This window comes from Saccostrea cucullata, unplaced genomic scaffold (assembly GCF_032062105.1).
Source record: "Saccostrea cucullata isolate Sc308-1 unplaced genomic scaffold, CSIRO_AGI_Scuc_v1 ctg4478, whole genome shotgun sequence".
Classification (NCBI taxonomy): Eukaryota; Metazoa; Mollusca; class Bivalvia; order Ostreida; family Ostreidae; genus Saccostrea; species Saccostrea cuccullata.
The window spans coordinates 1-16,040 of record NW_026931021.1 but is presented as its reverse complement, the minus strand read 5'-3'; positions in this window follow the sequence as shown (position 1 = coordinate 16,040).

The window sequence follows — 16,040 nt, the reverse complement described above, 5'->3', positions numbered from 1 at the left end:
AAAAATTTTCCATTTGTTTTGTTAATTTATATTAAAATAGCACTTTTCTTAAATGACACAATTTCATGTTTTATAGATATCCCAGATTAAAACAATTTCAAACAGATTCATTTCCGACTTGGATAAAAAAAAAAATATCAGATATATTTTTAAGCCATTTTAACCTAAAGACATGTATGGATATTTTGATAAAAAACGGGGGGGAAAAAATTGAAGAAAAGGAAATATCATGTAAATCTACACGCAATCTAGTATTTTATTTCTTACCTCTGATAGGCCATATATAGCTCTAACATTTCTCTCAGTTAGATCTTTATATCTAAATGTGGTTCCATCATTAGTTAATGGATATGGCAATTCAAAACCTAGTGAGATTTTAAAAAAAAAGTTTATTATTTTCAAGAAGGAAGATTCTGTTAAGATTTCGTGTAAGTTATGCTTAATGTTTGAAATATAATGAACTTTTGTATATTTTTGTAGGAAGCAAATAAGAAAAAAATGTCTACCAATTGTTAGTCCATTATTTATACACTGAATTAAAGACACGGATTTTCCCCGTTGTTTCACGATCATGACAAGAAGCACGGGGCGGGTGTGACCGGGCAGCAGCGGATACTCACTTCTCCGTGGCACCTGATCCCACCCATGATGTCTTGGAGGTCCGTGTTTGCTCTGCTCTTATTTTGTATTGTTTTATGGACTTTGCTATTAAATATTGTTTGTTATCTCCATATCCTTCCTTCCCAGTTGGTTTAATTTAAGGAAAAGCTGTTTATTTGTCGATTTCATGATGTGAAGAATCGATTGACTTGCGTGATAGAGGGCGTATATGCATAAAATTATCACGCAAACTATTTCATTGATCATCGTCATGAAATTTAAAAATCTGACAGTTATTCTTTATATTTCTATGCCTTTGATTCCGCCAATCCTTGTACATCAAGCCCTACTTCTGTGCACCTAATTGTCCCGCTAAAAAACAGATTACAGATTATAGACAAATACAAATACATTATTATGTATGTATTGCTATGTAATGATAAAGTCATGTAGTCCAGGTTCAAATTTTGAGCAAAGCATCTCTAAAATAATCAGAGGTAGGATCAGGTTCAATGGAGAAGTACGCATCCCGAACTGGAGTCGACAGGTCACACCTTTCTCTTATTTTTTTTCAAGAAGAATATGTTGTTGCATATTAAGCAAGCCTTCCTTTTTTTTTAATTTGATTAGAAGAGGCAAAGAAAGACAATTTTGAAAATATTGTCATTTGACTTGTTGATGAATATAAAACTTAGTTTGAATGAAACTATCAAATTTCCATTTCTGTTGTTTTTTCAGTGATATCTCTTTAAAAGTTAGGTGAATTATTTCTAAGAAGACCTAATGTACATGTTTGTAAATCTCGTGTGTCTGCCTTATGCTGCATGATGTCAGTGGGCACCTGTATACAAATTACATCACGTTTTCAACTACCTTTGATGCCTTAGCATATATGCAAAACTAGAAAGTTATTTCATTAATATGCATGACTGCTCATAAAGATTTGTTACTTACAATTTTAATTTGTTTTTTTTTAAGTAAATATAATACAAATATTGCTGGTTTTTGAGGTCAATACAATGATTTAGCCATCTGAGGAGTAAAATTTTCACAAGCCCGAAAGGCGAGGTGATTATTGTTTTTCGAAGCAAACACAAATCATTACAAATACAAATCATTGTATTGACCAAAAAACAGCAATACTTGTTTTATTATATAATTCATCGATAAAATAATACAGCATATTACTTGTTTGCATTTTATTAAGTCCAAAGTAATTTTATTAACCCAAACACAAGAGAGAGGCAGAATTAAAATGTAAAAAAACCTTACCAGTCGAAATTTTAAATTTTTTTTTTAAATTAAAATCAGCTTTAGTTGCCATGAAATAAATAAATAATGCACCCTTTTTTTATAGGATAGATTTTGAAAGGAAGAAGTATTATCGGGGAAAAACTGACTGCCTAAAAGTAAAAAAAAAAGATGTTCAATACAAGTCTTGGGGGGGGGTTGCATCCCCTCTTACCAGCCTCACCTAAAATATATATTCGCTAATGTTTTGTTCATATGAAAATGAAAATCATAGTCGTTTAAATAGCTTTCTAAAAATAATTTGTATCAATTTGGAATTTCCCAACCTATTTTTAGATTTATGTAGAGGAAATAAAACCTTTTTTATTGACCTGAAACGTCACGTGCAGGTCAAAACAGCGTCATATTTTTCTAACATAGTTGGATCTCAGCCAATCAGAGAGATGGAAATTATTCAATCATATAAAAAACAATTAAGCAACCTTAGAAGCATAACATTTAACTGATCCTGAGGAGCTCCGGTGCAGTTTTACTCCTCGGGTGTCTATTTTAATAATCGTATTGACAGAAAAAAATATTGTATAATGTTACAAAAAACGCGTAGACTTTTGCATGCTCTAACGATTTTTTATTTAACGTCATATTATATCCAATTTTAGTACACATATTTATTTAACAACAGATTCAAATAATTAAAGTTAAAAATATGGATTATACCTTTATATTTACAGGTGTATAAAAATTAGCAAAGATGTCGAATACAAAAATCGTTAAAACGAAATAAAATTCACATGTTTAAATCAAGTATTGCTGTATAGACCTTTTCCTGTGACATATTTTACGTAGAAGTTATTCCCCTTAGCCGCCATCTTGAATGGCAAAGTAGTGAATTTACCTCTTTGAGCAACTAATTTTAAACTGCAAGAAAGAAATATATGGGGGGAAAAAATATTCACAATCTTATAATCATGAATTCATAGATTTTTAACAAACGTATATTCATAAAAAAATAGCAATTTTAAACATGATACAAGAAATATATTGGGAGAAAATATTTACAATCTTATAATCATGAATTAAAAGATGCTTTTTCAAACGTATATTCATAAGAAAAATAGCATTATCTTCACCTCAGTAACCAAACTGGTATAACAAATTGAACTTGGTCGATTAATGAAGGGCGCGGGCCTATTTGGGGCCATTTTCAAATACTACGTTAAGTGCCATGGGCCTATTTTAGGCCTATCGTTAACATCAGTACGTCACAAGTAAAACTGATTATACGTTACGTTCTTTTTCAATTTCGCGGGACTTTTTCTCTTGCTGAAGAAAACAATATTTTACCATTCCGTCACTAAAAAAAAGGGAAAGTAAGGGAAAGAAATGCTCAACGGGTTTTCATTAATTTGTCTTGGTATTTAATTAGAAAATGTAAATAATATATTCTAATTTGAAATTAAATATCTTATCAACATTTTCATACATATTCATATATTTTTATATGAACGATACAAGCAATCAAAGTTACATTTGGAAAATTTTTCATCTCAAAAACGGGAAGAACTTATCATCATTCTTTTGATTGTTGATATACTAGTAATGCAATATCATATTGTAATTTCTGTAAATATTTTAAAAACAGTTTAATATTGGAACATTTTTAAAATTGAAAGTTTAAAACCCAAAGTAAGAAGTTCTCAGGAGCATAACAAAGTGGAAGAATTTATTTTATACATGTCACATAATAAAAAAATCCACAAGGAGACACTGACGGAAATTTGCAGATAATCAAATTTGGAATATATGTAGTCAGTACATGATTTCGCGAATGACAAATGCCGGAAAAACTTCTTATTCTCATTGATCAATTATGCCTCTGCAAGAAACGACCGTGACAGGAACTTCCACATGTATATATATGTTCCTACCTAATTCCATCCATTCTTTTTTTTCAAATGACCTATACAGATTTAATTTTTTTTAATCACGAATCAATGATTTTAACTGCCGGGAAGGGGGGGGGGTCCCGGGGGATCATAATTTTCGCTTGCTTCTCGTGTTAAATAGATTAAATTTCTCGCTATTAATACGGCAGGTATTTACAATCAGAGGGCAAGCAAAATATCTTTTCTGTCAAATTGCGGGGGACCCACTGCTGCACTAGTGCTAAGGTTCACGACCCCTATCGATTGAAAAGTTAAAATTTATGATTTTCCAAATTTTTTAAATTCATATACAATGTAGCCAGCAACCACAGAAAGAAAAAATACTTTGAATCCGATTTTAAAAAAGGCCCCAATTTAAATGAGGGAATCAGTTTTTTTTTAACAAATGCTAATTAATGCAAAAGTTTTTTGATTAAATCTTTTTTCGTATTTTTGTCGAATTTCTGCTATATAGCGAATAAAATTTTCATAATGCAGTAACGGTCATATTCAATTTGTTAGCACACTGTCTGTGTTACCAAACGATTACTGTAAATCACTTTTTTTCATCGATTGAATAAAAATTTTAAATTATTACTATTTCATTGTCATCGAGTCTATTATGAAGGTGGAAGAATAAATTAACGAGATTTACTTATTTTACATTTGAACTTGATACTAACATCCAACCCACAATATTTATCAATGTTGTTTATACTGCATACCGGTATTTAGAATAAATTGAAAGTTAATCTTACAATTATAGAGGCATGAACAGATCAAAGAATTTCATTTATTTTGGATACTTCTTTTTGGCTTTTACTCCTTTTACTTTAAAATTCCCCCCGTTTTTTCCGGTCTCATTCAAAGACAAGTAGAAAAAGGTAACTATCTATAGGTTAGAAACCGGCACTTGTTTCTGTAATAGATTTTTGACCCAAAGTATATAATATTATACTATGGGTCAAAAATTTATTTCAGAATATTTGAAACAAGTCCTGTGGCTAGAAATGACGGATCGCAAAATGCCCCGGGGCCCGACACAAAGCGAGCCCTTTACCACAAGGCTTCCTTGATTGTGTTGAGATGCGGGAATATGCAAAAAAAGGAAAGGGAAAAATTCAAATTTTATGAATAATTTTCAGTCACATTATTTCAACCCCAAACTTCAGGAACCTGTAAGAGCACAATGTAGATCAACTGCACAGAGCCTGACACTGTGAATTTTTTAAACACATGTAGTATATTTGCTTTTTGAACAAGTGAACCTCGGACTGTTGACCTTAAACTTAAGGTAATTAGACAAAGCACAAACACGTGTTTTGTGATATAGGTCCATATGAAAAATTAACAGTATATATATAACATAATTTAATGGATTAAAAACGATTACAGAACATAAGGCCTGTAGATATAGTTTTTCATTCATCTGAACATCTCCATTTGATTGAATCAGCATTAATCCCAAAGGCTCTTGTTTCTGCATAGTATAATAATAACACAAGGTATCTAACATACATGGTTGTGTAGATAAATTATCGTATATGGCATAGGTATAAAAACTTTGCCACTGCCTTTTCTCTGAAAGAGTAAATAGCGCGATTTAAGGAGGGGGATATCGGGAATTTGGAGTTAGATACCTTATGTTACAGTAAAACTCGGTTATAACGAAGTCGTAGTAAATAAATTATTGCTATAACCGTTATTCGTTATATCCGTATAAGGAATTTATTAAAATTATTTAGTTGGGGATCCAAGATTACTTCGCCATATCCGTAAATTCGCAATATCCGTGTTCGTACTAAACGAGTTTTGCTGTATTATTATACTATAGATCAAAAATTTATTACAGAAACAAGTGCCTGTGATTAATCCATATAGAGCTCCAGTTTACGATCAAGGGTGTAAAGACGAAGACAATGTAAGAAACGTACGCCTTAGTCGGGGTATTCCAGTTTTAATTTTTAGAAACACAATCCACATAAACATTGAACAAATATAAATGATTATTTACAACAATACAATTAATTTTAACTTTTTTAAAGTGATTACGGGAAAGGTATAGTCTGCAAAGTCCCGTATAACAGGGGGGGGGGGTTACTTTTTTCTTTTATTTTTTATACATTATAATCTTTTATAGATGCCCCCCATCCTCCATTTCTGTATTGCTGTAAGAGTAAGCACTGGCAAGTTAAAGTTTTTTTTTCCAAAAGTCTACCAAAATTTAAACCCCCCCCCCCCCCCTTTTACAACTCAAGCACGAGAAATAGGATTTTTTAAAATGAGTTCGGTAATTGAACAATTTTGGCTTTTAGTTTGCTTGTCGATTTTTTTGTTGAAAACCCCCCCCTTCTCCCGTCACTTTAAACAAATAAAACTTTCAAGTCTGACAGAATTTTCAAAAATAAATAACGAAAACTTACAAGTACATGTAGTTAATTATGTATGCATTTCAATACACTGAATTTGTAAATTTTTATTAAAATGCTGTATATATTTGACACACGGGTACTTTTTACACAAAAATTTCCTGTTTATCATTTAGACAGAAAAACTAAGTAATTTTCAATTTTTTCAAAGGGTCAGTCGTCGATGAATTTGTTCCTTATCGCCTTTTTTTTCACGTGTTTTGAAAAAGTGAACCTTTAGGCGGAAAGTATTTACACCTTTATTAAAGTTTATGACGTTACAGTTACGTTACATCATAGCTTCTACGTAATAGAAAACTGTCACGGCACTGTACGTAATTAAAATTATTTGAACTGTAAACCTGTACGGCAGCGAAAAGGTTAAGGGGACGAAGGATGTATGGTCACGGAACTCAGTTTAATTACGTCATAATCACTGATAAAATATGTACAAAACCAGATTGAAACCCAGTTTTTGGAAAAAACTTTTGAATTCACCATCTTGTATTAAGATATCTAAAAGCATTCAAACTTTCCAGCAAATATTTTCAAATTACGGAATAGATTGATCCACTCTTCTGTTTCCCCCATTCGGTTCAAGAGTCGATGACGTCATAGTGGATCTTAGTACAGTAAGATTATATACAAGGAAAAACACGGGTAGTATAATATTATAAAAAAAAGGGGCATGTTCAGTATATGGTGGGATATTTTATGAATTACAGAACACAAAAAATATTTTTACATGGTTGTTGATGGAAATATATTGTAGTTATGTCTTACTTAGCTTATTTCGCAAATGTGTGACGTCATAGTAGGGTTTTCAAGTACTCAGAAAAGTAAACATTACCACTTTTACAACGCTTGCGCGTATAAATCAATCGAGGTCAGGGGTAAAACAACCGGCGCTGCCGTGTAAACAATGCTAGACAGAGAGTATGTGAATCCCTGGATTAGACTCGATTAGATAATTTGGCTAATTATTCATTTAGATAGATTGATTATTTCACTAATTACTTATTTAGGAAGAAAATAATAAATAATCAGGGTTTTAAGACAGGAAACCTCGAAGTATATCCCGTTTCGAATTTGCTCGGCGTTCAATTTTCTACGTGCAAAAGGTTTATTATGTCAGATCAGGTTGTATTTTCTTGCAAGGAGATGGATGATATATTCAATACAAGTTCAACAGTTGCGTGTATTAAAATTTTCAATGTTTACAAATATTTAAGATGCTTATAATCCAAACTGCGCTAACCCAGTTTTTTTCTCTGGAACAGCTTTTCATTTGAACTTTGTTGAAATATCGATAGGACTGATTGCAATATTAGAACAATATAATGGTATCAGCGTTTTGTCAGTTTTTGATTTAACTGTTTTGACATCACACTGCTGCTGTTAATTTGCTCAAAGCACTGAATGTAATCACTGAATCAGCGAGGAAAGTACAGTATGCTTAAATTGGTCTATAACTGTGCTGTGAAAAAATTATCAACATGTACAGTTGAAACCTGTGTTATCCGACAATCACATGCACTGGGAGATGAATTTTGTGTCAGAATAGAAAGGATGTCGGATTGAAAGTGTATATAACATTAAAATTAGTAAAATGGGAAGAAATGTTAGGTCGGAATTTACAGTGTGATTGATTTCACAGGTGTCGGATTAGACAGTTTTCAATGTATATGCATTTATAAGCTGTGACCACTTCTAAAATTTCAGGGGCCCCCTATGCAGCATGTTATTATCAGTTTCATTAAGTGTAAGTTTAGCATTACGTCACATTCTATGATAACAGCTGCATTCAAGCTAAAGATACATGCCCTACCCGGGAAGCTTTACGACTGGAACCCAATACCTGATCGGTTGCTCTTCCGCAGACTTTTTCCCCTGTCAATGTTGATAATATGAGTTGACCAGTCACACAGCAGGGTGTGAATTAGTTACGCTGGGTGCATCTGTCAAAAAAGATTGTGACGTAATGCAAAACTGCACACTTAAATGAAATTAATAATAAATGTGGGATATGTTTATGATCAACAGAGGGAGATGAGGATTCCAATTTTCTGTGCGAGTAATTGTGGATGTGACAATGAATCAGATGTAGAAAATTTAAATTTTTATAGTGAAACTTTTTATACCTCACATTGTTTTAGACTATTATAAAAATAATTTTTGGACATTAATGATGTTGACCTTTGACAAAAGATTAAGGTCAGACATCCACTAAAGGTCTCAGAAAATCAATTGTTTATGGGTCCAAGCTCTTATTTTTCTCCTGAAGTTTTAAAATATGAAAATCTCTCCAAAACGTACTTTAAAATTTAATATATAAGGTGTTTAATAAATTGGATTGAATGGATTCACTATAGAAAATATGACAAAGTTATGGACTTTATCATGTCCATTGATGTATTGTAGAACCATATTACAAAAGCTGTAATGGTCCTATAATCATTAAAAAACATGAATAAATAAAAATCCATAATATTTTCAAATCCTATTGTGAATCATTCATTCAATCCCATTTTAAACAAAAAATATCACATGGAAAGAATCAGTCGTAGATTTAAAGCAAGTTTTAAATAATAAAAATGTAATTCATTCATTTTCATAAATTTAAATATTTAATTTAAATACACATAATCAAATCAATATAACGTGACATCAAATTTCTATGTGAAATTGTCACATTTAAAAAAAAAAAGACAACCTTCAACATAATAATTAATTAATTATCCCTTCAATATTCATGTGATGTAATACTTGTAGTCATTTTTAAAAAAAAGAAACAGGTATTAGTATTTTTCACATAATTAGCACTTGATGATGTGTAAGTCATTGTGTATTTTGCATAACTTTTCAACACCCAATTTTTTTTTGTTCAAGACAATATAACTTTTGGTCTTCTTTGTTATTTATAATAAAAGATAACAATATTTTACTCACCCATCTGGAAATACATATACAATAAAACATCCTATAACAAAGACTACAAATGCCAGGGACAGACAATTTGGCTTTGTTTTAACCATATTTTTTTTATATATCTATTAGTTAAATTACTTTTATTTTTTTAAGCAGAGAAAGAAAATCACTTCACTTAAGCTTCAATTCATTATTCCTTTGCAGACTGAATTGTCTAATAATGCCAGCCAGGCTTTTTCTTCACACCTTAGCCATCCAAATTAAATGTTTGGACTTATGTTGTTCTTTTATCATGGAAATACTGCATGGAAGAAGCTTTTTGTTGTAGATATGAAAAAAGATTAAAAAAAATAAGCCCTTGCAAAAATTGAACAACTTATTATTTTTGGACCATTTCATGGTATATTTTAGAATATCTTTGAACAGCACAGAAATGTAGGTCTTTGAAGTGAAATCAGCAAAAATATGGCCTTCCTCTCCAATCTCCCATGTAGAGCTGTTGTTCGTTCCTCTCTGAACTCTCCTTTGGAATGTATGAGCCATGGAAGATAGTGCCTCTTTTCATCAAAAGTATTTTCAAATAATTATGGCCATTGTTGTCTGGTGCCTGTTAAAATAATTAAGAAAGTAATCAGTTATTAATCATGCACACAATCCACAGAATATTATTTTAAAATATTTGCTAAATTATAGTTTATAAGTAAACAAACTTTTACAGATATATACAATTGCAATTGGTGTCTGTATTTTTTTTTTTGATTTAGTCTGTTATTTCAAAAATAAATTTGAATTATATTTATGTATTGCCTTAACAGTTGCAGATGACTCTTGGTCAAATTCATGCTGTCCATCAGTAGCTGTTGGGTGTTTTTCTTTATTAGCCTTTGATGCAGTTTTACAAAATAAAAAAAAAGTTAAACATTTTTCTCATTCCCTGCAGTCTGTGAAGTATATCTTTTAATAATCACTCCTTAAATAATAATAACTATTTTAAATGGTATCTGGAAAGGTGTTAAAAAGTCTTATTGCCAAAAAAACATATTAGTTTACCTGTTCTTTGTGGAAAACAAGATGGGGTTGCTGTTACTAGCTTATAAGATCTTGCATATTTATCAGGAGGCCTTTACCAAGTTCCCTATATGAATAAAAATAAAATATCATACAATCTACTTAGATATATATATTGACCTTTTAAAAAAATATTATACATTTAAAAGAACACACATGCTACAGTCTCCAACGTGGCGCAGTGGTTAGAGCCTCTGCTCTAGAGTTGCGAAGTAAGGAGTCAATCCTTACCTCGCAGGTTCAAATCCCAATTTGGGACATTGAGACCGGTCCTTCGGATGAGACCATATAAACCAAGGCCCCATGTTGCAGTAGGTGCTGGCACAAAAAAGATCCATCACTGCTCAAAGGCCTTGAAAGTCGAGCATAGGACAAAATTTGTAGCCCTCCACCGGCAAGTGGTGGCATCTCCATATGAGTGAAAAATTCTCGAGAGGGGCGTCAAACAACATACAATCAATCACATGCTACAGGTTCAGTAACACTGATCATTCAATTATTCAATTTAAGATTTTAACTGCAAAAACGGGCACCCCCTTTAAGCACAGTGTCTTTTTATCCCCCAATAAATTGATTTTCATTTTAGCATACAGTGTGCAGTCTGGGAGGTTTCATATAATTTACATCTATTAGTCAACATTTTAAAAATCTAATTCTACAATTTTATATCAAAGTTAAATAGGGATAAGGAATCACTGTCTGTTATACACTGTTCATAAGTACATCACTATACATGTATGCCAGGCCAGTGACATCAACGCTAGTGGGAAACGTGAGATAATTTATGCATAACGAGTCTACTAGTATCGTTGATGCCATAGAAAAATTTAGACTAGACAGCGATTCCTTAAATGTATCATACATGAAACCACCTGTGATGAAACAGTTGTAAACATGCATAAAACACATATGTATATTTAAACTCCAGTCGATTTTTTTGACGTATTGTAGTATTCTTACCTTGTGGAAAAATATTTAGGGACTTTGTTCTTGTTCCCCTTTTTTTATGCATTTGGGATCTGGGCCAGGGCATTGTTCAGCTAGGTGACGTCTCATATGCGTCTTACATGTTGCTTTTGAAACAGAGGTTTTCGTGGGCAAAAATGACTTTTGTGTAACGTACGGTTGTAATCATCATCGACCCCATGGAGTAACATACACTTTTTTACATTTCCGGAGGATCCAGAGTTTTTTCAGAACATGAATTAGTGTTTCAAAGTGGCAAAAGAACTAAATGGATACAGAGTCTCTAATGACGCTTCGCCATGTTTTACCCCTGACCTCACTTGACCCCAACATCCGCCGCAATGCATTATCGGAATGTACAAGTGAGAATGACACGTTTTCCTTATGCTATGTTTTGCTTAACTATGCCCTGTGCAATATTCAGCTCAGCTTCACCAATCTATTTTTGCAGTTAATTAATAACATGACGAGTTGCATTTCCACTAATTTTTCGAATATTAAATGATAGGATTTTTTGAAAATTAATTTTTTTGTCGTTTAAGTTGTCTTAAAAAGAATTTAATTTTCCGTCTCCAGATGCGGTGTGACAGAAGAATCTTGCTTTTTCAAATTTTTAACCCTATTCATACTCTGAAATATTTTAGAAGACACATGTTTGCTGACATATTTTTATATATGCTGAAAAAATTCCATTATGGACCGAGTAATGGGCCCAGAAATACGGAGAATCAAAACTTCACTCAGACACTGAGGGCATAGTATTTGTCACTCAATATCTCAGAAATAAATCTAGAAACCAATTGAATACTGCTTTAAGGTATGTGGAACATATTAAATAAAGATATACAAAATATGAAAAAAATTGAATGACAGGTATTTTTTCAGCAAAAAGGCCCTTCATCCCCTTAATTAAAATGATATCAGGCTATGTTACATGTCGCTTCGTTTAAAAGATATCGATCAGTTTTTAAATACATATGTGATTTAAATAGGGGTAAAATCCCGTGCTGACGCCCATATCTACATGCAAGAAGTTGCAACATAATTATGAAAAAAGGATGTTCTTATTTTAACAGGGAGATAATTATGTACATATGCAAGATATTTATGTCAACATGCGAGTTTATTATGTACACATGCAACTTAATTAATAATGTCAACATGCAAGATTATGTTAACATGCTAGATATTATGTAGACATGCAGGATATTTATGTTCACATGCAACTAATTTATGTCAAAATGCAAGATTATAACTTGCATATCAATTTACAAATCTTGCATGTAAACATAATTATCTTGCATGTTGACATAAATAAGTTGCACGTTAACATAATTATCTTGCAGTTCAACAATAAGTCGCAAGTTGACATGCTATCTTGCATGTTGACATAATTATCTTGCTTGTTGACATACATAAATTGCGACATTTTTTTCTTGCATGTTCACATAAAAAAGTCGCATGTCTACATAATCATGTTGCAAATTGCATCTAAAATGTCAGATACAGGCGTAAGTAAGTATTTTTACCCATATTTTAATTATATTTTCTTAAAAGATTTGTGACATGCATGTTGGCATACATACATGTATGTTGCATGTTATTATATATATACATAAATTTTATAACATTTTTGAATAAGTTTTTTTATTATATCACAAATGTAAAAAGTTTCGCTATAAACCCTGAAAAATGCCGAGTCACACCGGAAACAGTTATGTCACGCCGGAAACAGTTGTGTCACCTCCGATGGAAACAGTTATATAACATTTTTTAATAAATTTTCCTATTATGTCATAAATGTACTAATTTTCGTTTTATTCCCTAAAAAATGCCGAGTCACACCGGAAACAGTTATGTCACACCCCCCCCCCCCGCCGGAAACAGTTATGTCATCCTTTCGATCACGTTCACGTGTTTTCACGTTACACATTTTAGTTCGGGTTCGAGATGTTATGACGTCGGTTGCTAAGCAAGAGTAAACAACACAGCGTATTTCTAAAACGTCAAGAAGGCATTTTTGGATGATTTGTGTACATTTTAACGATTTTGAATGATTTTAAATGTTATTTTAATTTTAAAAATGTCATATAATATATACCACATGACTTCTCGGGAACTATAAAATATTTTCCCCTCGGTGAAAAAGCCTTGGAGTGTTATGTCACCATCTGCCTTCGGCATGGGGTGACATAACACTCCAGGGCTCCCCTGTCACCACGGGGCAAATATTCTGGTATGTCACCCTCGAAACCATGTGATATAGTTAAGTTGCATGTTAACATAATTCATATTGCATGAAGGGGGGAGAAATATGCCACCATATAATATAATTCAAGCTGATTTGCACAATTTTTAGCAAACTAGGTGTTAAAATTTATGGAGACCTTTTATGAATGAAAAAGAGTAAAACCGTGTATGAAAAAAAAGTAGAAATTTTAAGATTTTTTAACGTTGTTTTGACCTTACGGATCAGTCCAGGGTTGGTATCAGCCCAAGCCCGTTTTCGGACCGAGACCATCGATACCAGGGATGAGATCAAAACAGTGGTGTGATGTTGTTTATATTATATATCTAAAACCAAAGCCAATAACAGAACAAATATTTTTGAACAGGTTGATGTCACTTCGTCGTTAACATATTAGAGTTATCTTTCTTTTTTTGATGTTCCTGAACTTAAAGATGATTGACGTGACGATGAATTATATAAACTCTATTCTCTGAACTTATTTATGGGCGCCGCCATGTTTTGATCACATGACTTGACGCCGTGAAGGTGCTGATAACGTCATAATTCAGTCATACTTAATGCAGTACTTTTCGCCGTCCTTCATCAATTTATTAGCGTAATACTAATACAAAAAATCGTTTATATGTAGTTAAAGTTAACAGACTCATTGTTTTATTTTGTCTTTGTTTCTCTTCATTGTAAAAATCAATATTGATCGATTGATTGTTGTTGTTTAAGACCCAATTTGTTAAATTTCACCCGTATTTCGGAGGTTTGATAATTTTTTTTATATTACGCCGTGTCTTCTTAAATTTCAGCAAGATTAAAAGGCAATCACTTATATAAGTAAGAATGTCAGATCTTTTACACACACACACACACACACACACACAGAGAGAGAGAGAGAGAGAGAGAGAGAGAGAGAGAGAGAGAGAGAGGAGGTGGTCTCGAGTATACACTGTAATTATAACAGGTGATTTGTAAAGCAATTTTGGAAAATAAATATTAGCATACAAATACAAACAAATGTACGACTGAAACTTTTTACAATTCATGCTTTAATTTTTGCGATATTATTTTTTTCTTCCACTAAGTTCATTAATACATTGTACTGTTAAATTAGGCATTATCCATGGGTCCTCGTGGGGTATTGGCAAACAAACAACTAGGATATTTTAAAGAGGGGCAAGTTGACGACTGATCCTCCCCTTTTATAAGTGAAACAAATACAACTTCTCCTATTTTTACACATTTAAAAAAAATCTGCCATGGGCGTTAAACAAAAATGACGACAAAATATCTTTCAGCCCGACACATCTACATCTGTGTTGCAGGTTCTTCCTTATTACAATAAAATAACAAAAGTCAAAAAGCGTTTTCACATTCATCTTGATTACATCAACTGTACATAATATATATCCCGGCTCAACAGTAACCATAACCGTTACACCATACACCATGTTCCAGAGAAATGAAAAGTGGTTACAGCATCGAGGGGCAAATTGACTTTTTTTTACCTCCATACTGATAGACTTCTTAATCATTATTAGAAAAATTATGTAATTTATATAATACAATTAAATTGTTTATTTATGTATATACAACTTGATTAAAGATTGTCAAATAATAATATTGCAATATTTGCCTCAAATATATTTGTTTTTTAGCGATATTTTGACAAGAAAACAACATTCATCATGAAAACAACATTCATCATTCAATGCATTGAAGATTACTAACATCCAAATATCGATTACTATTTTGTTTCAGACTTACTAATTTCAACATAGATTTTATTCATCAAAAATTAAATTAAATGCATTACGTAAATATTTCTTACATTAACTATGAAACATTTCAAGTTAAATAAGATTAGGATTGGGATCAAACGATAAAAAGTAACCTGAAATAAAAAAAAAACCTAAAATACAGCCACGCAGCATCGATTTTGAAAGGGAGGGCAGCCATCCCCTGCGAGACGATCATGAATAATTCATGAATCATGAATAATCCTTGAATTTTTCATGAATTTTATTCATGAAATGTTCATGAAATATTCATGAAGATCCTATGAACTTATAATTGGACATTTTCAAATCATGAATTTTTATTCATGAAAGAAAATTGATGAATATTCATGAATATTTTTTTTCATGAATAATTCTTGAAGAGTCATATGCATGAAGATTCATCATTTCAAGAATGTCCAATAATAAGTTCATTGGATCTTCATGAACTGTTCATGAATAATTTGATGAATTTTTTCAGGAATGTTCATGAATGAATAAAATTCATGAACCATTCTTGCTTATTTGTAAACAAAAAATGCAATATTATTATTCATGTTTATTCATGAAAATGCATGAATTCATGCTAGAAAAGTAACAGTAGATGTTTTATAATACAGCATCTTGAAAGATTTCACAGAAATGTTGTTTGTTTATTTGTTTTCCAACCATGGCAACAAAATCTTCGTTAAAAAACTTAAAATAGACAGTTCTGACATATTAAACCATAGTAAATGAGTAATGTAGTTCATTCCTGGTAAATGTATAAAAAATTTCAATTAAACGCAACTCTTTGCAGAATGTTTAACCTTACTTGGTCAAGAGGAGAGGGGGGGCCTTCCTCAGCATGTTTTAAAGTGTGTTTTAATGCCAAAAA